The sequence below is a fragment of the Glandiceps talaboti genome, chromosome 14 (assembly GCF_964340395.1).
Source record: "Glandiceps talaboti chromosome 14, keGlaTala1.1, whole genome shotgun sequence".
NCBI classification, from domain to species: Eukaryota; Metazoa; Hemichordata; class Enteropneusta; family Spengelidae; genus Glandiceps; species Glandiceps talaboti.
The window spans coordinates 9,098,344-9,110,574 of NC_135562.1; the positions used below are offsets into that span (position 1 = coordinate 9,098,344).

General features: G+C 33.6%; 1 long non-coding RNA gene across 1 annotated transcript; it reads left to right on the forward strand.

Moving 5' to 3' along the window:
• Nucleotides 1-3,524: 3,524 nt before the first annotated feature.
• Nucleotides 3,525-7,386, forward strand: LOC144445430 (uncharacterized). The gene is made up of 5 exons (XR_013481905.1): nt 3,525-3,619; nt 4,352-4,388; nt 5,276-5,346; nt 6,587-6,667; nt 7,242-7,386. It is a non-coding gene; the product is annotated as an uncharacterized LOC144445430 (long non-coding RNA).
• Nucleotides 7,387-12,231: the final 4,845 nt, after the last annotated feature.

Below are 12,231 nucleotides of genomic sequence, written 5' to 3' on the forward strand. Positions count from 1 at the left end.
GTGTGTGTGTGTGTGTGTGTGTGTGTATGGATGGATGAATGTCATGTCGCATGCGCACAAAATATATACATCAACATATAGCCACATTTGATCTTTTTGTTTTGATTACAGTGGCTTTGTACTTGTGTAGCCATACTTCTTCATTACTTCTTCATGGTTGTATTTTTTATGATGCTCGTAGAAGGCATACATCTTTATCGACAAGTCATTCAAGTATTTGAACGAGGGCATATTCGACTGTTGCATCTTTTGCTGTCTGGATGGCGTAAGTTACCTAGCAGTATTATCGAATGTGCTAAACATTAGAGTTCCTAACTTTTCCCCAAACAGAAAGTTACTGTTATCTTCCTTTAAGTAAAGAAATCATTAGTATCTATAAACATACCCGACCATCTTTAGCGGGGTTGTCATAACAGTGATTGTAGCCCGGTAAAAATCAGTATCGAAAATGTTGTCACATCTTTGATGGTAAAACATACGTTTTATAAAGTGGAATAGTGAATCAACAAGCTTTCAAGGCAATTCATGTTCGTACCATGAGTGGCAGATATAAGACTGTAACCGAATATTCAGGTCCTTGATTTAGAAGCTCTTTATCAATGTTTAAGTTTTATACATATATGGATTCAGTTACCAGTTATCAAATATGTCTTTCATGTACACTTTGGAATAACATCTTCCGTTTTGAAACCATTCGTGAAGTCTAATTGATAGTTTTCTTTAATGAACGACAAATAGTAAGGTCTAATAAAAAACTATTTTTGTATTTTTAAGTTGATGTCAGTTTCCGCATCCACCATTTTTAGTGAGACTTCACACAATTTTTGCGTTTTTATTTATTTTCTTTTCGAATACGTAGTCAGGGTCAGGTAACTGGAACCAAACAATTATTTTTTTAGGCCTAAACAGATTTATCTTTAACAGATTATTGGTTATTTCACATGATAATTTATTCAAAAAGTTCAAATATTATACTATTAATTGAATAAACATTACAGCTATTGGTTAAATTTGGTACCCAGCAGAGGTAAATGCTAACACCTAGTCTGCAAGTGTTTCTTAGTCTGTTATGAGGAAGTGAACAGAAGGAAAGGTTAGATACCACAACGAATTGTTGCTAGACGTTTACTGTTATTGTAAAAGTTTAGAAAAAGGCAACTTTAAAAAAACACTTATTATATTTAGTATTCGATCAATTTCAGTTATACCAGTCGGTATTGTAGGGATAACCGTAAGCGTCAATTGGCGTGGATATGGAACACACGACGTATGCTGGCTTGATCCAACATCGGGACTTATCTGGGCTTTTGTTGGTCCGATTCTATTCATCATTCTGGTATGTGATTTAAAAAAATGCTTTCATAAATCCTGGTATTCCTTCTATCGTGTAGAGACAATGTAATATCTTGTCTGATGACGGAACGATATTCTTCAATTTAAGTCTTTCATAATCCAGTAGGTAATCGCAAACAATTTACAGAAAGTCTTTAAATACAACAATATACTTGAATACAGTATTGCAATGTAAGTACAGTTGTCCTGGCAACCGATAGCGGAAAGGAAATGTTAAATAGAGCAAATTGAGATGAGATAAACACTTGGGGATGTGGTAATTGATTTAGTCTTTGTTCATCCTTTTGAAGTAGGAAGTTGTTAACGTAATGAAGACGTTTTAAATGTTTCTTAACTCCCCCCCCCCGTCTTTGAATGATGGAATTAGGTACTTGTCCACAATACTGTACATGCTAATGTACAAGCTGCATGATGATCTTGTAAGTAAACTTTCCGAGGTAATACAGCTAAAATGATGTTGTCCCGGTGTTTCACTCATGTAACATGACATTTATTAGACATCCTCAGACAACTATAAAACAGTATTCAGTTTTGGTGAAGAAAGGACACGTGACAAGAAGTAGGAATTGTGTCTAGAAATGACAAATTACTTAGTAGTGTGTGTGTGTGTAATCATCTTTCGTCAAACGACTGCTTTAACTTTGGTAAATATTGCAGAATTTTTTACAGCGTGTGTCAGTTCGGTTTTGAATACTTGAGAATATTAATAATTGAGAAATATTTCTTTGACGACTTGTTTCAGATTAACATAGTAGTGATGACGATGGTGGTGAGAATTATCGTTATGTCGTCTGCCATGTCCAACAAATCAAACGTGGAACAAGCTAAGTAAGTTACAATTTTTAATTAGACACACGAACATGTTATGATGTATTTATTTTGAAAGATATATTTCTGATTCAAGAATCAGAAATGTGGCAAAGAAGTCTTAATAACCACAAACAAATCTAATCCGATTTGAGATGTACTTAAGATTAGTCGAATTAGGGACGACGTCTTTCATTGTATATTATCTTGATGGCTGTCCCAATATTTGCAAGTGCCGTCCTCATTCAGGAAGTGGTGTTTGTATATGATCCATAAAATGAGCAAAATATGTCAATTTAATTGGCGTAAGAAATATGGCTATGCATTTCAACACCTACGTATACGTCACTCAAGTCTCAAATGAACAATTTAGATGTAAATAACATACTATTGGATAATGTATCACACATACATACATACACGCACACACATACACACACATGCATGCATACATACATACATACATACATACATACATACATACATACATACATATATATAATTTTATTATATAGTTACAAAATCGTACATTTATTGACGTAAGTACCTTAACAAATAGTTCTTTAAATTCTAACTTTTTAAACTTATATATACACGTTTTCATTTAGATATTCTTATTTGGATTTTTATAGAGCTGGTCTGAAAGGAATGTTGGTCCTTCTTCCACTCCTTGGTGGTACATGGATCTTCGGGGTATTTTTCGTTTCGCAAGACCTTGTCTTCTTCCAGTATGTTTTCGCCATACTTAATTCACTGCAGGTAATGGATAAATGGATAAATGAAATGTTTTTCACACAACTGTTTCACGTATGACCAATAATAACCGATACATAATGCTGTTATATTTGTTTGGTTAAATACGAATCAGGCTATGGTTGGTTCAATATACGAACCGTGTTATGAACGTTATTATGATTTTTACAGTATTATGAAGTACATTCAGAAAATAGGAGAGGGTCGTCTTTGTCACCAAGGTAACGGTGTCCAGATCACATCCTAACTGTCGCAGCCGTATGCATGTCGCAGACCGTTGTCATGACCAATTTTTCATACTATTATATACTGCACAATACGCAGACTATTTTCGCTCATTTTGAGATCGTACGTTATTTTCTGTTTTAAATTGACATTGCTTGGCAACGATTTGTGTTTAAAAACCTCTCTTAATCTTTTGCGAAACATACTTTTTCGATCTGAAACACCCTCCATCCCCACACCGTATCAATCAACCAAATCAGAGTGTGGTGCTCTCAAAATATTCTTCTTAAGCATTTAAGGTACTTAGTATTTTCACACCAAATTACTTTGTCTTTGTTTTCAGGGTTTGTTCATATTTCTCTTTCATTGTGCTGGTAACGGTGAAGTTCGAATGGCCTTCAAGAGGAAACGGGAACAAGCCTCTATTAATAGTAGAGTTTGGGATATCAGCTCGAGTGTCAGTGATCGTGAAAAAGAAACAGTAGGTATTCTATAAAGCCCTGTCTTTACATTATCATATGCGTTACTGTATAATATATGGTATGTAGTTAGGTTTTACCGAAGTCAAAATGCATTCCCGACATATACAACTGAACTGGAGACTGTCTACATTTGAAGTCTTTCTGAAGTATTGCCAATACGTGGTTCCACACATTGACACATATTGAATCACAACTAATAACTGACTGAAGATCTGTGGCGTCATATTTAAGTAATGAACGATTCGATTAGAAAACTCTTGAAATTTTGTCGTCGCTACTAGAAAATTTTGCAACTTTTATAGTCTTCAGCTAGTTCTCAAATACTTTACTACTTACCATACTGGTACATTGTGTTAATGTATAAGAAGCAGTTTAGTCACTACTTATTTTTCTGCGTCGTTCCAGCGAAATAAGCGAAAATATGTCTTCAGCGGAAATTTCCAGTTTACAGTAATATCAGGGTTATAGAGAAACAACACTTGCATACACCAGTGTGTTATAATATTATAGTGAGATTTTCTCACGTCAAGGCAGAAATCGACCACAAGACTGCATTCAGTGACTTTGAATGTAAGTTCATTGTATCTAAATTTAGATACATTGAATGGTGTGTCAAGTTGAACTATGTCTATATAGCAGGGGAACATTACCTTTATTTTATGAAGATTTTAGACGGAGGAAAGAGGGAAATCACATTGACTGTCTATTTCTATTGTTATCATTCTGTATAGAAAAAAGATAAGAAAGGCAGAAAGAAGATAAATGAAGGTAAGATGGTTTCTAAAATATATCTAAGATGCATTTTCTAATAACTTCATTGTTACAGCAAGATCCATCACCAAAACAACGTATCATAGATATGATACATATATACATGCGTGCCTTCACTTGACATACAATAGCAAGCTTTTCCACAGATTAGTTTCCATCACAAAAGCAGATACACATTATACATTTGATATTTTCTGACATCACTTATCAATGATTCGCTTATCTACTTCACAAACGTACATTTCTTTAAGAATATTGTTCAACAATAGAAATTCAGCTAAATAACCTTAAAGCTTGCGACAGATAGAAGTGTTTTGACATACCGGCAGTCCCCTTACAAAGTGTGCTCCACCATGATAGTATGTCACCCCTCATACGTTTCTCGGCTCTTGCAGTACTTATAAGGGAAAGGACAATTATCGTCTGAGATACTTACATGTCAATGAATACGATATACCCCTCGTTATATATGTATTATTGAAACGATTTTACAAAGTCTTTCTGAGGAATAATGTTGACTATAACCTAGTTGAACAGAGGGACAACGCTCAAATAACTTGTTTGCCGTATATTTGCTAAACGAACATGACATCACACGGTGACAACTATGATTACTTTAGGCTGATCATACCCCCGCCTAGTGGTCACCTGTAACTATGAAATTTCGCATTCTGATAGGATCGTCGACCGCTAGAAACCCCAATGTTAAAACTTTGTTTTGCTTGTGTGTTAAAACCTTTGTAAAGAATTTCGATCTACCATTGCAAGCCGTTGAACATTCTTGGTCATGATTACGTTGCTTCTGAACAACTAACAATAGGCAATATTTTAAAAGGCAATAACATATTCTAAAGATGTTAATATAAATTGTATTGTGCGTACAGATCAAAATCAGCTTAGTACATCCATGGACTCCTACAATGATCGACCGATGACCAGTGACACTATTGTATCGGTAGGTAACCATTATATATTAATGCTAAATTATGCAATTAAACGTTCTTTTTCACAATATAATTTAATATATGTAATAGGGTATACACACACACACACACACACACACACACACACACACTCACACACATGCATATATATGTGTGTATATATATATATATATATATATATATATATATATATATTTGTGAGTATATATATATATTATGTATATATATATATATATATATATATATATATATATATATATATATACATGTATATATATATATATGTGTGTGTGTGTGTGTGTGTGTGTTAAAAATAAATAATAACCCTTTATATTAAAAAAAGATATATTTGGCATATGGCATGATATACGATGTAATATTATATTATGTTATGTTATATTATATTATAGTATATTATATTATATTATATTATATTATATTATATCTCACATAATTATATTTCATTATCGATCTTATATTTTGATATCATGAATTAATCATATCACATCATATGTTGTATTTTTAATTTATAAAACAGTTTTATCATGGCTTCCTACTTGAGAAATCAATATTTACCAAGTCCTTGTTTGTAACTCAACAAATTGCAAAAGACTGATAAATGTGTAAAATATTTGTTATTGTACGTACAATAACAAACGTATTTTTACACATTTGTTTTAACTGTTTGCAATTTATTGAGTTACAAACACAGACTTGGTCTATGTTGTTTCACATTGATTTTTCAAATAGGAAGCCATGATAAAGTTGTTTTAATAAATTAAAAATCCAAAATCTACCCAATCTTCATCCATATGGCCACTTTAAATAACAATATACATATATATATATATATATATATATATATATATATATATATATATATCGTCTATGACATGATATGATATGATATGATATGATATGATATGATATGATATGATATGATATGATATGATATGAAGATAAACGATATGATATTTAGTGAACTGTAATTATACTTGAGGTAGAGTGAAAGGAATGCTATCACATAATATACATGATAAATGATTTACATGGATATATATTATCTAAGAAGAAGATGAATTCATACACACGTTACGTTGTTTTAAGTAGGAATAACGATATATTAAACTATCAGCAAAAGTACAAGACAAGGAATATCCTTTCTCGACATGTGCGAAAGAATTAGCTTTGCCAAACTAATCTTACGATATGTAACCAATAACTACAAACATGCAATCTATCTATCTGTAGACGAGGTCTACCAGTGAAATAAGGTGTACGATTCCTGGTGAGATTGGAGGTTCTGTGGAAGATATTGATGACGACGTAGAGGTAACGTTCTAAGTACATAAGGGTATGGCATGCTCAGTTAGGTGTAGGTGTATATATATATATATATATATATATATATATATATATATATATATATATATATATATATATATATATATATATATATATATATGTGTGTGTGTGTGTGTGTGTGTGTGTGTGTGTGTGTGTGTGTATGTGTGTGTGTGTGTGTGTGTGTGTGTGTGTACGTGATATATATACATGTATGTATAATATCTAGTTAAGTTTGTCAAAGTCTATATATCAATATAGACTTTGTCAAAGTCTATATGTTTATATGTTAAAGCTTAAAGGGGTCCAAGGTGAGTTTATGTTTTGGGGTGTAATTTTTTATGCATAGGAAAAGGTACAGTATGTTACTTACTGATCATCCCTGGGTGGGTAGCGTTTGTGTGTGTGTGTGTGTGTGTGTGTGTGTGTGTGTGTGTGTGTGTGTGTGTGTGTGTGTGTGTGTGTGTGTGTGTGTGTGTGTGTGTGTGATATCCACTGGTTTTGTATTGATGTGCTATTGCATGATACAACGTAACACTCGTACCTTTACATTTATTTCCAGTCCGTACTGTTCCTTTAGAAGTAGATGTCTTCACGACACTCTCTGGGGACTAAGAAGTACATAAAGCAACCATACAGCATAATTCTCTGGTCTCATGGATTCTGTACTTTCCAACAAGACTGCAAAGGATACAAGAAAACTTGTTTCACTGTGCACTGGTGTGCTTGTATGGTGGCGCCACCGTTTAAAATAAGGATATGGAGTCGTACTAGACGCTATTTTCGAATTTGGTAGATTTCTATACAAATAAAACACTGTCCTGCAAAAGGAAGAAGGGTTCCAGAAATGAGAATATATTTTCATAACTACCCACTTTAGTGTTATGTATTGGATTTTAAAGGAAAGGTCCAGTCAACCAATATAGTATCCCCTAATGGGTAATTACTTACATTGCTCAATTTCTATGGAAAAAATTATACCACTAAGCATATGAATTCTATATTGTTGATTATTGTCCATATATTTCACGGCATTGCTGTGATGAAAGCTCCCTCTAGCGTCAATCTATGGTAAATATTCCTCCGAGTTAGGCCTGGGGAGCTTACCAATATACAAGCCAAAGTGATATGTTTTTTGTTTTTGTTTTTATCAATGATGACATTTTCTGCAAGGTTTTCTCACAATGCCTTGCAGAAGTTCCCAAAATGGCAGAAAGCAAACAAAAAGTGCAGTGGGACCTCTTTGCAAGATGTCAAGGTCGAAATAGGTTACCAAGGGGCTATTTTATCACCCAAAATCACATGTAACTTGATAGTAGTCAATAAAAGTGTACTAAAGGCAGAAATACGAATGACTGGACTTTTCCTTTAGGAATACTTGACAGAGCTGCATCTACTGAAAGAAAATAATACTATGTCACAGCCTTGTGAGATTATACAGCAATAAGAATTACTAATGTGAAGTTCTATTATTTCACTCATATGGTTTGACCACATGTCAGCCCGAGATATTTTACTATTACTGTAGTTTTTGAAACTCAAAATTTACGCAACACGCGGATTATACTTTTTAGATTACGACGGGCGCCCTCATTTGGCGAGATCGCATGAAACTGGAATATAATAACCTAACGATGACCACTTCAAGTGGAGTTTTCACAGAATGGAGTGCTACTGTTCACCATTATATTACGGACCATACAGAGACTCCTCAAAAGAACAGGGGAAAGATATCGCAACATTTAATAGCATAAATTAATGTGAACGTAACCATGTTGAGTTATTTGCCATCATGCTTTGACAAATCGGGTGTTAACTTTAGATTAGCTTGCGCTATCATATGATCAATTTTATGACAAACTCTTGTTTGTATCGATAAAAACGAATGCATTTATATTTGAAGAGTTATCTGTTGATATCGAAATGCTGGGCAGACTAGACTCAGCTGCCGTCATACATTCAACTCTTTGCAGTTTTTTAAATAGCATGTACTCTTTATATAATAAAACACTTCGCCGTCGTTATAAGTTAACGTGGAATGCATTTTGTCCAAGAAGATTTTTATTTGCAGGGGAACATTGTACATACATACATACATACATACATACATACATACATACATACATACATACATACATACATACATACATACATACATACATACATAATTGAAATGTATTTAATTTCACTAAAAAGTCGAATGCACAACATTAACCACTCATTGAATGTATTAAACCAAAACAAAGGAGATAAAAACGGAAATATACCTTTCTGGTCAGGACCACCTTGTATATATTTTAAATAAGACTTACTGATGCCACTTTCCATTAATTTCTTATCTAATGACGCACAGTTAAAACTATATCAAATGTACATAGTATCTAAGTTTGCATATTAGAGAAAAGTTTCAACATTTATTTGATATAAATGTAATATATTGGGCCACTTTCTCAGCGGTATTAAATATTGTATGTAGGTACTGACATTTGTCCTGATATAATATAAAAAGGGGATAATTTTAAATAAGATATTTTCTAAAGGAAAGCTTGAAGTAATCTTTGATAATTATAAATTAATTACATTTATCTGTATTACTATCTCAAGCCTTGTAAACGATTGACTAATCACTGGAAAGATGAAATGTAAATAATAAAATTAATTTAGTAAATTTGACCTTGAGACTGTTATCTCACACATGCATGCGTACGTGTATACGTATCTCTCTAGCTGATTGTATGTCTGTGTATGTATGTATGTATGTATGTATGTATGTATGTATGTATGTATGTATGTATGTATGTATGCATGCATGCATGCATGCATGCATGCATGCATGCATGCATGTATGTATGTATGTATGTATGTATGTATGTATGTATGTATGTATGTATGTATGTATGTTCATGTATGTATGTATGTATGTATGTATGTATGTATGTCTGTATGTATGTATGTATGTATGTATGTATGTATGTATGTATGTATGTGTGTGTATGTATGTATGTATGTATGTATGTATGTCTGTATGTATGTATGTATGTATGTATGTATGTATGTGTGTGTGTGTATGTATGTATGTATGTATGTATGTCTGTATGTATGTATGTATGTATGTATGTATGTATGTGTGTGTGTATGTGTGTGTGTATGTATGTATGTATGTATGTATGTATGTATGTATGTATGTATGTATGTATGTGTGTGTATGTATGTATGTATGTATGTATGTATGTCTGTATGTATGTGTGTGTGTGTATGTATGTATGTATGTATGTCTGTCTGTATGTATGTATGTATGTGTGTGTGTATGTGTGTGTGTATGTATGTATGTATGTATGTATGTATGTATGTATGTCTGTATGTATGTATGTGTGTGTATGTATGTATGTATGTATGTATGTATGTCTGTATGTATGTATGTATGTGTGTGTATGTATGTATGTATGTATGTCTGTATGTATGTATGTATGTATGTGTGTGTGTATGTGTGTGTGTATGTATGTATGTATGTATGTATGTATGTATGTATGTATGTATGTATGTATGTATGTATGTATGTATGTATGTATGTATGTATGTATGTATGTATGTATGTATGGAAAGAAGGATCTGTATTTGCTCGATAAGGCTGTGGGTGAATCTTTATACAAGTTGCACAATACTTTGCAAAATTTGAAGCAACCGTGGTTATTCCAGTTCGAGCGGAGGTGTCCACAAGACGTCCAGCTGGTCAAATACACTTATAAAAGAGTGAGCCACCAACGACGAGTCTGGATAACTTGCTGACCCCGTGACCCAATAGGTTCCCATCATACCTTTACTCGACACATATGCGCTGCATCGCATCTCAGTTCCGTGTTTCTCGACTGCTTCCATCCGACAGACATTTCTACTGTCCAATGCTCTGATCCAGTGAATTGACATATTACATGTAGCTGCCACCCACGCCGTCACCAATGTAATCGTTTGGGGCATAAACGCGGTAAATGTATCGAGTAATCCAGAACTGAGGAAATTCAACGAGAAACCGGATGTCAATGACTGCTGCGCAGATGTAGAAGTGCGGCGGAGGCGAACATTGGGTCGAGTACCAAAGTGTACACGTATGAACTGTCACTTCTGGGCACTGTACTCCTTGCAGGGCTCCAGAGTATACATCTTGTAATGTGTACAATGACGGAGTCAGGTGACAACCATATTAATTACGTGTATTGCTAGCTGCAATAATTGTAGCGTCTTGCTGCGGTTTTGAGGGATTTTTCGTCTGTTTTGGTGACTTTTTAAGTTTTAGTGTTAACCCGCATCTAATGCACGAGTCAATGAATGTATTAAACCAAAACAAAGGAGATAAAAACGGAAATATACCTTTCTGGTCAGGACCACCTTGTATATATTTTAAATAAGACTTACTGATGCCACTTTCCATTAATTTCTTATCTAATGACGCACAGTTAAAACTATATCAAATGTACATAGTATCTAAGTTTGCATATTAGAGAAAAGTTTCAACATTTATTTGATATAAATGTAATATATTGGGCCACTTTCTCAGCGGTATTAAATATTGTATGTAGGTACTGACATTTGTCCTGATATAATATAAAAAGGGGATAATTTTAAATAAGATATTTTCTAAAGGAAAGCTTGAAGTAATCTTTGATAATTATAAATTAATTACATTTATCTGTATTACTATCTCAAGCCTTGTAAACGATTGACTAATCACTGGAAAGATGAAATGTAAATAATAAAATTAATTTAGTAAATTTGACCTTGAGACTGTTATCTCACACATGCATGCGTACGTGTATACGTATCTCTCTAGCTGATTGTATGTCTGTGTATGTATGTATGTATGTATGTATGTATGTATGTATGTATGCATGCATGCATGCATGCATGCATGCATGTATGTATGTATGTATGTATGTATGTATGTATGTATGTTCATGTATGTATGTATGTCTGTATGTATGTATGTATGTGTGTGTGTATGTATGTATGTATGTATGTGTGTGTGTGTATGTATGTATGTATGTATGTGTGTGTATGTATGTATGTATGTCTGTATGTATGTATGTATGTGTGTGTATGTATGTCTGTATGTATGTATGTGTGTGTGTATGTATGTATGTATGTGTGTGTATGTATGTATGTATGTATGTGTGTATGTATGTCTGTATGTATGTATGTGTGTGTATGTCTGTATGTATGTATGTATGTGTGTGTGTGTGTGTATGTATGTATGTATGTATGTATGTATGGAAAGAAGGATCTGTATTTGCTCGATAAGGCTGTGGGTGAATCTTTATACAAGTTGCACAATACTTTGCAAAATTTGAAGCAACCGTGGTTATTCCAGTTCGAGCGGAGGTGTCCACAAGACGTCCAGCTGGTCAAATACACTTATAAAAGAGTGAGCCACCAACGACGAGTCTGGATAACTTGCTGACCCCGTGACCCAATAGGTTCCCATCATACCTTTACTCGACACATATGCGCTGCATCGCATCTCAGTTCCGTGTTTCTCGACTGCTTCCATCCGACAGACA